Source organism: Eucalyptus grandis, chromosome 9 (assembly GCF_016545825.1).
Source record: "Eucalyptus grandis isolate ANBG69807.140 chromosome 9, ASM1654582v1, whole genome shotgun sequence".
Taxonomy (NCBI): Eukaryota; Viridiplantae; Streptophyta; class Magnoliopsida; order Myrtales; family Myrtaceae; genus Eucalyptus; species Eucalyptus grandis.
This window is the reverse complement of record NC_052620.1, coordinates 10,130-24,502: the sequence shown is the minus strand read 5'-3', so window position 1 is coordinate 24,502 and position 14,373 is coordinate 10,130. Positions and strand designations below refer to the sequence as shown.

Below are 14,373 nucleotides of genomic sequence, written 5' to 3'. Positions count from 1 at the left end.
AATACTTAATATATTAGATATTTTCATGTGCAACCGTGGTCAATTATAGTCCAAATCTCACCACCTTCCAGCGTTGTTTGACCTTCGTAGTAAAGCTGCCGAATGTTATCAAATCATCCCCGTTAAATTCGCCGGAGAAAACTAGAATATCCACCTCTTTGACTTCTTTGCTGTCTAGTGGGTAGGTCATAGAGCCATTTGTGTTTCGATGATCTTTTAACCTATGCTCATATGGCCAATTTGAACGAGATCATTGGCTAAAAAAAAAAAATATTTTAATCATCACAACAATCGATCCATGATAGTAAATGTAATTTCATTTCAAATTTTGCGACCAGGTATACTAGTATCAACATGATATGAAAATACAAGATGTCCAACAAGATGAGTAAATTTCCTTGACACACTCCGCACTTGTCGTTCATGGACTTGCGAATAAGAGAATTTTTAAATATGGAGAGATTTAAAATGTAAATTGATTTGGTTTATAAATTAAAACACAATCTTGAAAAGTCAAAATTAAGATCTTATTATCAGATATTTCTCCATCCAATACGGTAATTCTTTGACCGTGAGACGGTGAGACCGTCATGCTAGATTTACCCTTAGGCTGCGTTTGGTAGTCGGGATAAAATTCGGGATAGGATATAATTTATCCTATCCTATGTTTGGTGCTCACTCGAGATAGGATAAAGTCGGATATAAGGGGGATATAGACAGGATAAAATTATCCCATGGGGGAGGTGGGATAAAGGTGGATAGGATTTCTAATGTCTATAAAAGAAAAGTTATTTTTCTTGAATAACAAACTTATTAAATTAAAAAAATTGATATTATATTTCAATATAAATAATATTTGAATTCTAATTTAAGAAAATAAAAATAAAAATAAAAATAAAAAATTTATTTTTAATTAATCTTATTTTAATTTCTATATTCAATTTTAATTATATTTTATAATAAACATTCAACCTATGAATTAAATATTTATATTTATTATATATTTTAGGTATTTTTGTATTTTAGGTATGTTAGTACAGTTTACTATTTGATAAATTTTTATTAAAGAATGATGAAAGGGGAAAAAGAAATAATAATGAAAATAATATATAAAAAAAGAGAAAAAATAAAATAAATAATAAATAATAAATAAATTAAGGAATAGTGTTACGAAATATTTTCACCGTCTTTATTTATGAACATTTAGGTTCATTTATAATAATATGTCGTTTATAAAAAAAAAATGTACATAATGTGAACATATCCGACTTTAATACTTTGCGATTCACCAAACACTAGACGGAATATAAAAATCCCAGGATTTCATATCCTATCCTATCCAACTTATCCCGATTAGAAATCCGGACGACCAATGGATAACATATCTGTCTCGGATTTCATTGCGGGGGGTAACATGGCACGATATCTTTGCCAAAAGGGTTTGACTCCACGAAGGGCCAAAAGGGCAGGGAGAGAAAATTTCAAGGAGTCACAAGAGACCATTTAAATTACCGCTATTGCCCCTCCCTCAAACCATTCGCCGAGTCCGACATCACCCGATGGATGCCATGACATAACCCGAGTCCTCTCACACGTGTCGGCTGATTGACCAGTCGACCGGTCAGCGGGTGCGTTTGGTTCAAGATTTAGAAAGCTCATTGGGAAAATGCAAAGCGCCTAGCCTAAAGGCCTTTGAGGGAAATGTAAAGACTATTTGGTAAATTCTGCTTTGAAAAGCAACTTTGAGACAAATGCTGTTTGGTAGAAAACACATTTGCAAAGCCCCTTCGGTGATTTATCTAAATATTTTAATTTTAATTTTTTTAAAATTAAAAAAATAATGTTTGCGACTTTTTTAATTTATATTTGACAATCATGTTAAAGATATTGTGTAAACAATTTTATTTATATTAAAATTTCTTTTTTGCTAAAAATATCAAATGGAAAAAAATTACATACTCTTTTTCTAAATTACAAGAAGAATATTTTCATTACAATAAAAATATAATAACATATGATTTAAAGAAAGAAGCTCATTATCCTTAAAATCATAGAATTGCTTCGTATCATTGAGGTATAAACTTATTATGCAAGATCTAGAGGCGGGCTCAAGTAAAAGCAAAGAAGGTTGAAGATATTGATTTACATCTAAACTATAAGCATCACTACATTTTGCATCGGATGCTTTCGAGAAACCCCAGTTGAATGAATAGTTGGTAAAATGAGTTAATGTTTTGATCCTTAGTGCCAGAACATGACCTCAGGATTTTCCCTAAGTAACTCTAGCAAAAACCTTTGGAAATTGGATTTGCCATGATTATCATGGATCCTTTTGGCCTGTTCTTTTGCTTAGCATGCTAAATCCAGACGTGCGACCAAAGTGATGGAATTAATTTGCAATCTTACTCGCCTGCAATGGGAGCTTCAACTGTCAATTTGCGCAACGAACAATCTAAGACAGAGTGAAATCATACACAAGAGTAGAGTAACTCAAAAACCGCACTAAACCACATTATTATGATCCATACTTAACTCTGGAATCTTAAATACAAATCCAAAGCTCAACTCATAAGGAAAATAAGGGCAAGCAAAGCTATTCTCTGCACTGAGCAAGGAGCAGGTGGAATAATTGACACAGGGCTTCATTCCTCTTGGACTTGCAGACTACTCTGCCTCCATGGCCGAGGACAGGGACTTTCTGGTGAACCAGGTTGAGCCGCAGAAGTAGAGCGCTCTTGTTGAGGATGTTTTCCTCGATGCAGTTTTAGGCTATGCCCTTGAGCTTCAATACCCACTCTACCCTCCGCACGAAGGGGTTGACCTAGAGCCCCAAAAGCTCTACTTCCTGTGGATTTGCCATTCGAGCGTCCCAGGAGAAGACTGGTTTTTCCGTGAGCTACAAACTTGACAAACCACAAGCCCTTCCCGACAAAATCATACAGCATCCCATACCCAATCTAATGCCTTCCAAATCAGAAACTCTTACCCACGAACATCATCAGAGATCTTAAGAAAATCATGCATAAGCACTCACTGACAAACCACAACCAAAGAGGCTGACCACGGTCACGGTCCTCCAATGCTCTCCGCACACCAGACTACCCTCGCCGAATTCATGAAGTTCCACAGCAGCAGCCGAGTCAAAACTCCCATGCCATCGCTCTGCTGCGCGGACCCGCTCGTCTTACTCATCTTCACGGCCTTCAGCGGCTCCCTCCTCTTGACCACCCTCATGTTGACACCCACATTCTCATCCTCTCCTCGGCAGCTCAACTCCATGGCCACGGTATCCAGTGGCGCCGGCATCGCGACCATCAGCTGCGATTGCAACCTCAGCGCCACCTGATCCTCGTCGTTGCCCGCTGTCCAGTCGTGCTTGATCCTCCCGGGCCTCGCCTCCTGATCTCGTGGCGACATTGACCCCAGCGACGACCCCGACCCCAATCCTGACGACACCGTCGACGAGACCGACGCGCGCGTCGGATCCTCGACGCCGGCGTGGCCCAGATCCTCCCCGGCGCCATAGGTGAGCGCGAGGTGGAAGCTCTCGGACGTCTGGTTCCATCCCACCCAAGACATTCCCGATCGGGGATCCGCCAGCCTCGCGTGCTGCTCACCGGACTCTCGATCGATCGATCGCAGCGGTTGTCGTCATCGGCGGCGGCGGATCGGAGGACGATAGTTGAGCTTGTAGTCGTCACGAGGGAGAGAGCGATGGGGAAGGGTGCAGAGCGTGGGGGAGGGTGCGGAGAGAACGCTAGGGTTTTAGTTTTCAAAATGGACAGAACTGGTTTTTCAAAAGAGTTTTGAGGGTAAAATAGGCAACTTACTAATTTTCATTAAATGACCCTTCAGCATTCTCAATGGTTGGCTTTCACCCGAAAGCCCTTTGGGAACAATTGCCAAACACCCTAAATTTTCTCCAATGGGCTTTGAGGCTCTAATGGGCTTTCTAAATGTCGAACGCACCCGCTGTGTGGGATCCCTCCTTCCCACGTGTCTGAATTTCTATATATAAAACCCCCCGTCTTCTCATGTCTCTATGGAAAATATTAGGTGGGCCTCCAAGTCACTGTGTGCCCGCCCAATCAGGATTCGACACGTGTCGACACGTGGAGCCGGGGCCCGCAACTCTGCACCATTCTCCCATTTGCACGCAAGCGTGCGTCCCTTCCCTCCCATTTTCAGACATTGAGTCAGAAAGGACCGGGCTCGATGGGCTCGAACACTGCTGCGGATCAGCCAAGGAGTATGACCGCCAAGGCGAAAAATTCCATTGAGGAGAAGCTATCTGGTTATGAGAACCCTTTCTACGTGGATGAAGAGGCGGAAGCTGAGGAGGAGATCGTGATGCTGAGCTCGTACTAGTCTTCACTCGCGGAACTAAAACTCTGAGTTGCACATAGCAGCAACCTTCAAGACCAATGCGCTGTTGCTCGAGGTGAGCGGTCTTCTCTTAGATATCCCCACCATGTTGCTTCTCAGGGAAAAATTGCGGCTTCTGTCCGACACGTGACTGGATGCGAAGATATTTCTGCGCCTTCTGCTGTAAGCATTTTCCGGTTTCACGATCTCTTTAACAGATGAAGAAGCAGAAGCATCTGCTAAGCTTGTGAAAGATTTCGACTTGCCATCATAGAACTTCGATATGCCCCTCCTGCAAATATTCAAAAGCAACCATAATGAATGGCACATAAAGGACGGTATATCTTCACGGATAGTGAAGGACCTTTTCAACTCAAACTTTTCCCCCGTGTTTGAGAAAATCAACTCAAGTCAAAATATTTTTCGGGTAAAACAATCATTGACATCAAGTATGCAAAAGCAGTCGCTTATCTCAGCTTTAACCTAACAAATCTAACCATTAATGAACTCCAACTCCAACCTTTATGAGGAAAAGAGCAACCAAATCTGATAATCCCATGATAAGTGGAATTTGAAAGACATTCAACAGATTATGAAACATCATAATGCTACCTCCGGACACAGGACTTCAAGGCAAGCCATCACATTGTCCTGACTTAGTGTTCTTTCCCAGAAGATCTCTAACCCTAGTTCATGCAACGACCAATCGAAATTTGCTTCAATAAGATGAAATTGAAGCATCGTGACATGGGTATCTCCCTAGGATCATGCACCAACGAGCATCCACTCCATAGATTGATCAACAACCTTTCTAAATATAACAAAAAATCAAACAGATACAGGGACAATCCAGGAAACATCCTTCCAAACACCACCGACACAAGAATCTCAACAAGCATGAGACTCGCAGCACAAATCGATAAAAAAACATACAGGCAGATTGTAAAGACAGTTTCACTCACATGCTAGTATATCCATAATGCCACCTTATGGGGCATCAAGCTTGGGATGCTGAACTGAAATAGCCACAAATAGATTGTCCCCGGGAGCATTTGCTTTTATACTCTAATTCCCAAGCATGTCCTGCAATTACTTTAAGCAGGATAAAGTGTAATAAGTTATTCTTCCTAAAAGATCCGAAAGATAAGAAAAGATATCGAATGAGAAAGTATATGCTATTTTTCAAGGAAAACGATTGTGCACTGTGCAGATTTCTGATACCTCTTGATAAACTCCTGCTATGTCATGATAGAGAAACAAACTACTACAATAATAATAATGAGCAAAGTACTGCAGACACTTCTTCAAGATTTAAATTGACTTGACTATTTTCAAGATTAAGTGAGTGAGAACAATCATATAATGGGAGACAGTATCCATAATCAGAAGTTAGAAATCCTTACATAAATTTCGGCATGGATAGGTCTTCCATAAAGTTTAAAAATATTTCCAGCCAACAAAAGGTGAGGTTATATCTGGTAAGTCAGCTATTCAATATGTGTCAAGCTGGAGTGCAAAACATCCATAAGTGAAAAACTTTTCTGATCTGCTATATTTTATTTGACATGCTACTAGGGAGGCACATGACGGGCTTTGGAGACCACAATTATGAGAAGGGACATCATATTCACTCTCCATTAAGCACTAGAGCTTCTCTCTTAGGTCATCCATCACTTGGTCTACATATTCTAATGTAATCAATTTCAAGTTCTATGCCATGTGCATATCATTTGAACTTTGACACTGTTCTCCAAGATGTTTAAGGCTTTCACTATATTGTATTGGAAGCATCAAAACAATTATTGCTGACTGTATAAAATTCGCATTTACATGATTAAGCCAACTTGTAATAGATTAACTGATAGTGCAATATTCATGTACTGAATGATGATGTCAAAGTAATCAGGCCTACATAATAATATCAGAAATATGGGACAGCAAAGGACAAAAAGTGCAGGGACCGCAGAGTCGCAGCAGAACGCAGAGTCGAGAGAGTTGAGAAGAGAGAGAAGATGAAGAGGGCGCAGTTGGAGTTCAGAAATCATGCCCTTCCAGTAACAAATCCAAATAAAGAACGGATTTTTCACAAGAAAATCACCAAAGAAGTACCCATTTCCCAGAATGGGATAATTCACCAAAACCAACAGAAGCAGAAACAGAAATTGGTCAGCAACAGAGCCTGGAGAAGCAGAGGAATGGTCTCAAAGTACCAGGAAGGTCCCAAGGGTCGAACTTGTAGAGATCGATCTCGGCAATGATGGGGACGGAGATGGATTGCGAAGCGCACTTGCGAATCAGGTAATGGTTCACCAACTCGTCGTCCGTCGGGTGAAACCTAAAACCCGCTGGTAACTCCAACGGTCTCTTCTCGACTCTGTTCGTCTTCTTCTGCGACTCTCTGGTCCGTGCCCTTTTCTTCCGAGCCTTGAACTTGCTCAACTCTCGAACTCGAAGCCACCTTGAAACGGGAGACGACTAAACCCCGAGAAAATCTTGGGTAGTCCCGGTGCGCCAAGTCAGCGTCGAGCCACCCGTCACTTCTTCATTGGTCGGGGCGCACGCTGACTTGGCGCACCGGGGCCACCCTATATTTTCTCTTTCTCGCCTTCTCCTAACTTGCATGGCAACAGAAAAATCTTTGATCAACCGTTTCTTCAAGAGAAGAAATCTTTCCAAGATCAACCGGTTCGCCCTTCGCTCATGTTGACCATCATGATTTATTCCATCTTCTCCGACGACGACCAGAGGTCCTCCGCCTCCTCTGGAAACGACTCGAGTTCCTCCGCCTCCTCCGGAGACGACCGGAGTTCCTCCTCTGATGACTACCCGAAGCTCCCTGTCATCCTCCCGGACCTCCCTAACGATATCGTGTCCGACATCTTAAAGCTTTTGCCAGTGAAGTCGCTCCTTCGGTTCAGGTCCGTTTGCCACTCATTGCGAGACACCGTTGATGACCCCAGTTTCGTGGCCCTCCACCTGAGCCATTCTGCTCATTGGCATCTCGCCTTTCTAAGTTGGGGCGATACTCCGGGACCTCCTGCTTTCTGTTTGCGGGTCAGTCCTTTTCCCCTTCACATGCCACCTACCTGTTTCGTAGAACTTCCACGGCTTTACGCTTCGTTGATTCACGTGACGGTTTGATATGCGTCACGCGAGTTTCCAGAGGAGAAAGCTATGGAAAATCATTCGAAATGTGGAATTTATTCACAAAAAGGGGAAAGGTCATCCCAAGATCTGGTCCCGAGCGTGAATTTACTTCGGGAGGAACTTGTCGTATTGTTGTGGGATTTGCCTTTGATGCTTCAAAAAAAGACTACAAGATCGTGAGGATTCTCCATGATCCAATTGATGATAATCGACGCTTGGGCGAGATCTTTTCACTCTACACAGAGTCCTGGACAAGATTAGATTGTGAAGTTCCTTCATTAATTGGCTCCAGACCTGCGGTCTTCTTGAAAGGAAACCTACATTGGTTCGTTTCAAGGACGATGATCTGCAGATGGATCGTAAAAATGGATCTATTATCTGGTTTGATGTAGCCAATGAGGTTTTTGATGAGATGCCTCTGTCACAAGAGCTTAAGGACAGAGTTAGTGTCGATAGAGAAGTCATTTTATCAGTATTGAATGAGTTACTCACTGTGTGCACTCTTCGTTGGGAGGAGCCATATGGGCAACCTCAACCGCAATCGATTTGTTCGGTCTGGATTATGGGGGAGTATAGCGTCCCCAATTCTTGGACAAAAAAGTATACTCTTCGATATGGTAGACAAGTATCCCGACTGCATGGGTTCACCAGGAACGGGGAACTACTAATGGATTTGGATAAGGAAGAACGAGCTTCCTGGAACCCAATTGTGGAATACTTCGAATTTGTTCACCTAGCAAGGTATTTTGATTGGGTCCCTGTTGTAGAAAGTCTTATTCCACTGAGTAGATGAGTTAATTGCTTATGATAGATTGATTATGCAGAAGGGTTGATAGACACTTGTGAAAACCAGAATGTGCCGAATTTTTTTTCTGAGTTTAAGACTCAGTTTGTGACCTTTCGTTTGTTCTTTCATTGCCGTCGCCGTGTGTGAGGAAGAAGTGGGCGATGAAGTGAGTACGGGACAATCCAAATGTACAGTGAATCAATCAGTTTGTGACCTTTATGATGCAACTCATTTGCTGGGATTCAAGCTTTGTGTTCTACTCTTTCCGTATCAATATAGTTAGAGTAATTTTCATTTGTTCTCTTCTGGGTTCATGTCGATGTTTTTGCTCTTTTCTGCTGCACAATTTGCGTGTATACGCAGGAGTGATCTTTAAGGGAAGGATATCAAGAAATGGTCGGTTCAGGAGGCTGCTGTCGTACTCTAAGTGAAGCAGCAAAATCCATGGAAAAAATTCGTTTTGCTTTGGTTGTTAGATCACGCGATAGTTCTAGTTCAGATTAACTTTTGCTGTGCCTGACGTGTTGACTTGCTGTCATTGCGTTACGAAACATTCTGCTGGTCAGGTTAAAGGCTGACTCCGTGCATTGGCATGGAGAGATTATTCCAAAAGCTACTTTAGCGTGTCCTAAATCTAAGTTGCTTCGATAATCTTAATACATTAGGATTAGTAGGTCTACCAAGTGACCCTGCAAATGAAGCAAACGCGATCAATAAAGACAGCCTGCAATGGGTGAATCGAGTAGGGTCGGATTTCATCATTAAATGCCATTGTCTAGGACGATCCGAATTTGACTTTAAGCTCATTTGGTGGAGGCACGTCTAAGGTTAGACGGACCGTCAAGTGTATAATCAGATTGGAGAGTAGGTTTCTACAAACACTCTCAACAAGAGTGATAATATTAGCTGCGAGTTGATTGTATTCTTGCCAAAGTAGTATCACTTTGCAAAACCAATTGATTGTCAATGCGATATTGAGTTCAACTCGTATAACTTGAAATCAATCCATCTAATTCATGTCATTGAAGATTTTCAGTACAATTCTATTACAAGACAATCATTGTGCTTCATATCATAACACTCATATATCCAAGTTTATATCAAGATGGCATAGGATATTCCCGTAAATAGCAAGTTATTAATTATTATCATAAAATAATGATATTTTTTCCCACTTTTGCATGTTACTATTTTCCATTTTAAGAAAATGATATCCGAAAATCTTACAGAAACAAAGTTATTCCAATATTCATAAAATATTTCTGTAGCAAAAAAAGAAATAATACGATTAATTATGGAAAAAGGCCTCGATAATATGATTTTGCCAAATGTAAGAAAGAAGTAACTGCTGATAAATCAAATGTATTACTTCATCAAATTATAAGTTGTAAACACGCTGCCTTTGTTGGAGGGAGGAGCTATTGTGATAATGCTAATCCGGCTCATGAATTGACAGGAACTTGCCTAGGGATATTGTATCCTAAAGAGAAATTAGCAAAGCTGATCTCATGAAGGCATTTGAGTCTATCAGCTGGAAATCTGTCCTTGCAGTAAGGGAAATCTAGCAGTTTCCTAATCAATTTGGAAACAGATAAAAGCTTGTATTCCCAGGCCTCATTTCCCCATCTCCCTAAATGGACATCTTCAAGGCTTCTTTAAAGGCGAAAAGGGTTTGGAGACAATGCCTCTTTGTTATTGTCATGGGGGATACTTCTCGAATGGCAGATGCTGCAGTTGAATAAAGCAAAGTCAAGTTTCATCCTATTTACTCACACGTCAAACTCTCTCAGTTGGATTTTGCAGATGATTAGGTGATCACTTTTAAGGGCGGCAAGGATTCACTGAATGAGAAGCATTTGTTCTAGAGATTCAAGCAAATGTCTGCTGGCCTCAGGGCTTAGTCCACAAAAACGTTGAGTGGCATTTGGCAGGTCATGAAGGTCAATATGCGGAAGAGGTGGTGGCTTTGAGTGGATTCCAAAATGGCCACTTACGAGTGAAATATCTTGGTCTTCCCTTGATTGAGCCTTAACTAGCTTTGGCAGGTCATGAATGTCTATGTTTTGATAAATTGTCCAACATTTACAATTTCTTTTTAACTAGCTTTAATGGATTCCAAAAAAAAAAACAAACATTTTACTTGCCCGTCACTTCATTGAGCCTACAAGGACCTTTGGGCGAAATCTTCCAAATACACTCTTGCATACACTCTGGTCCCTGCCTTGCACATATATATCCAACTAGTCAAATCAATTAGGTCATGAAAAGCTACAAAATAACAACATACCTTTATTGAAATTGGGTACAAATGAGAATCCCCACTTGTGTATTATATCATTAATTCCAAGATTGTCATTCTTGGATATGCAATGAACCCTTAAAGTAGTTCCATTCAGCAAATTGTTGTTGACCTTGGCATGTGTCTTTTGCCAAACACTTCCCACACAGCTACTTACCAACAAAGAAAAAATAAATACAAGTGGAACTGATGTCTTCACCATCGTAGCATATGATGAACTGAGTCCAATTTCTTGCCTAAAAAATCAACGAACCAAAATCTAAGGTAGATCATATGCATATAAAGTAAACTTATGAACCCATACCACTAAACCATGTCCATGCATAAATGCACAATCAAGAAAAAGTAAGTAACGACAACAAGTATGATAAAAACTAAAGCATACAGAAGTAAATCCAATAAAGTACGGAAAAAAATAAAATATATGGACATGTTATTAAGTCTTGAAGGCTATATTCAAATTGAATACAATTTCTTGGCTAGAAGATCAAAGCACCAAAAACTAAGCTATGTCAAGGGCACATGCTAAAATGTCTAAATACTATATACGAACTAAATGAAATTAAACTAAAAACAATGCTAATAATTTAACCACATAATCAAGACCTGTTTCAAAGCTATCTTCTACATTTTTATTGGGAAAATGAGGACTTGAGCTGGGCCCTTGGGCCCGCTTCGAATATGGGCCATTTGAAATGGGATGTTTCAATCAAAATTCAAACTAGGCTCAAATCATAAAATTGAACCCAATTTTCCCTTAGAAACTAATCAAAATCTATACTTACTAAAACCAAATCTAGTCACAATAATGCTAAATCCATATTGAACGTAACTTCCTCACACATTAGCCTTGTTCGTTTCATGAAAAATAACTTTTAGGAAATATTTTCTAGATTTTTGCAAGCCACTATTTGCCCACAATGTGTGGGGACCGCGGCCTCTATGAGGCTTTGAGCTATTGTCACTTCCATCAAATATATGCTATTCACCTGTAAGTTTGCCCTCACATCCTCCTTTATAATTACATCACGTAGTCTTAGGCAACCATGCTCGCATAGAACTATGCGATACATGTACACAACCGTATGCAAGCTCAATTCATGTAAAAGATGCTCACTATTTGAAATATGATTGTCTCTTTCCCTTGCTTTTTAGGTATTGCCTTAGAACCATGCCCAAAGCTCTCAACAAAGATGTTATATGGCTATGTGATGACTGTCAATCTGTGCTCGAAAAGCTGGATAACTTTGAGGAAAGTTGCACATTTGAGGATGACTTAGAGATTAGAGAAGAATCGAAAAATACTCATGTAGAAAGATTGGGGAAGAAGAAGAGGAGGAAGAAGAATTGGAATTGGACGAGGGCCAAGAATAGAAGGAAGAAGAAAATGCGCCAAAAAACGATGAGGAAGGAGACAAAACAAAGAACTTCAATTGACACATCGGACAATTTTGTACAATTTAGGGTTTAGGGTTTAGGGTTTAGGGTTTAGGGTTTTAGGGTTTAGGGTTTAGGGTTTAGGGTTTAGGGGTTTAGGGTTTAGGGGTTTAGGGTTTAGGGTTTAGGGTTTAGGGTTTAGGGTTTAGGGTTTAGGGTTTAGGGTTTAGGGTTGAGGGTTTAGGGTTTAGGGTTGAGGGTTTAGGGTTTAGGGTTGAGGGTTTAGGGTTAAGGGTTTAGGGTTTAGGGTTTAGGGTTGAGGGTTTAGGGTTGAGGTTGAGGTTTAGGGTTGAGGGTTGAGGGTTGGGTTTAGGGTTTAGGGTTGAGGGTTTAGGGTTTAGGGTTGAGGGAGGTTTAGGGTTTAGGGTTGAGGGTTTAGGGTTTAGGGTTTAGAGGGTTTAGGGTTGAGGGTTTAGGGTTTAGGGTTGAGGGTTGGGGTTTAGGGCCGAGGGTTTAGGGTTTAGGGTTGAGGGTTTAGGGTTGAGGTTGAGGGTTTAGGGTTTAGGGGGGGTTTAGGTTTAGGGTTTAGGGTTTAGGGTTTAGGGTTGAGGGTTGAGGGCTTAGGGTTTTGAGGTTTAGGCCTAGGGTTTAGGGTTGAGGGTTTAGGGTTTAGGGTTGGGTTTAGGGTTTAGGGTTTAGGGTTTAGGGTTGAGGGTTGAGGTTGAGGTTTAGGGTTTAGGGTTTAGGGTTGAGGGTTGAGGGTTGAGGGTTTAGGGTTTTTAGGGTTGAGGGTTTAGGGTTTAGGGTTTTTAGGGTTTAGGGTTTAGGGTTGAGGGTTTAGGGTTTAGGGTTTAGGGTTGAGGGTTGAGGTTTAGGGTTTAGGGCTTAGGGTTTAGGGTTTAGGGTTTAGGGCTTAGGGTTTAGGGTTTAGGGCCTAGGGTTTAGGCTGAGGCCCAGGCCCAGGGCCTAGGGCCCAGGGCCTAGGGCCCAGGCTCCCAGGGCCTCAGGGCCCAGGCTCTTGGCCCAGGCCCAGGGCCCAGGGTTTGGCCTGAGGGCCCAGGGCCTTAGGGCCCAGGGCCCAGGGCCAGGCCTCAGGGCCTAGGCCTAGGCTTGTGGCCTAGGCCCAGGCCTTAGGCCTCCAGGGCCTTGGCCCAGGCCCAGGGCCTAGGCCTAGGCCCAGGCCTAGGCCCAGGGCCCAGGCCTGTGGCCAGGCCCAGGCCCAGGCCCAGGGCCCAGGCCCAGGCCCAGGCCCAGGCCCAGGGCCTAGGCCTAGGCCAGGCCCAGGCCTGTGGCCCAGGGCCCAGGGCCCAGGGCCCAGGCCCAGGGCCTGGGGCCAGGGCTAGGCCCAGGGCCCAGGCCTAGGCCCAGCCCAGGCCCAGGGCCCAGGGCCCAGGCCTGTGGCCCAGGCCCAGGCCTAGGGCCTAGGCCTAGGCCCCTAGGCCTAGGGCCTAGGCCCTAGGCCTAGGCCTAGGCCTAGGGCCTAGGGCCTAGGCCTAGGCCTAGGGCCCAGGCCTAGGCCTAGGGCCTAGGCCCAGGCCTAGGCCTAGGCCTAGGGCCTAGGCCTAGGCCCAGGCCTAGGCCCAGGCCTAGGCCCAGGCCCAGGGCCAGGCCTAGGCCTAGGCCCAGGCCTAGGGCCAGGCCCAGGGCCTAGGCCTAGGGCCAGGCCTAGGCCTAGGGCCTAGGGCCTAGGCCTAGGCCCAGGCCCAGGCCTAGGCCCAGGCCTAGGGCCCAGGGCCCAGGCCTCCAGGCCCAGGGCCCAGGGCCCAGGGCCCAGGCCCAGGCCCAGGCCTAGGCCTAGGGCCCAGGGCCTCCAGGCCCAGGGCCTAGGCCCAGGCCTAGGCCCAGGGCCTAGGCTAGGCCTCCTAGGCCTAGGCCCAGGCCCAGGGCCTAGGGCCCAGGCCTAGGCCCAGGCCCAGGCCCAGGCCCAGGGCCCAGGCCCAGGGCCCAGGGCCCAGGGCCTAGGGCCCAGGCCCAGGCCCAGGCCTAGGCCTAGGCCCAGGGCCCAGGCCCAGGGCCTCCCAGGCCCAGGGCCAGGGCCCAGGCCCAGGCCCAGGGCCTAGGCCTAGGCCTAGGGCCCAGGCCTAGGCCCAGGCCCAGGGCCCAGGCCCAGGCCCAGGCCCAGGCCCAGGGCCCAGGCCCAGGCCCAGGCCTCCAGGCCCAGGCCCAGGGCCCAGGCCTAGGCCCAGGCCTAGGCCCAGGGCCCAGGCCCAGGGCCTAGGCCTAGGCCCAGGCCTAGGCCTAGGCCCAGGCCTAGGCCTGTGGCCCAGGCCTGGCCTAGGCCTAGGCCTAGGCCTAGGCCCAGGCCTAGGGCCTTAGGCCTAGGCCTAGGCCTAGGGCCTAGGCCTAGGCCTAGGCCCAGGGCCCAGGCCCAGGGCCTAGGGCCTAGGCCCAGGGCCTA

The 14,373-nt window shown here is 44.5% G+C and overlaps 1 long non-coding RNA gene across 2 annotated transcripts; it reads right to left on the bottom strand.

The window, feature by feature from the left end:
• Positions 1–4,395: 4,395 nt before the first annotated feature.
• Positions 4,396–6,825, bottom strand: LOC120288200. Of its 2 annotated transcripts, none has more exons than XR_005546499.1 (3): positions 6,576–6,825; positions 5,328–5,457; positions 4,396–4,657 (listed from the first exon to the last, which is right to left on the bottom strand). It is a non-coding gene; the product is annotated as an uncharacterized LOC120288200 (long non-coding RNA). The 2 variants fall into 2 exon arrangements; XR_005546500.1 differs by having other exon boundaries at positions 5,328–5,448.
• Between the last annotated feature and the right edge of the window lie 7,548 nt (positions 6,826–14,373).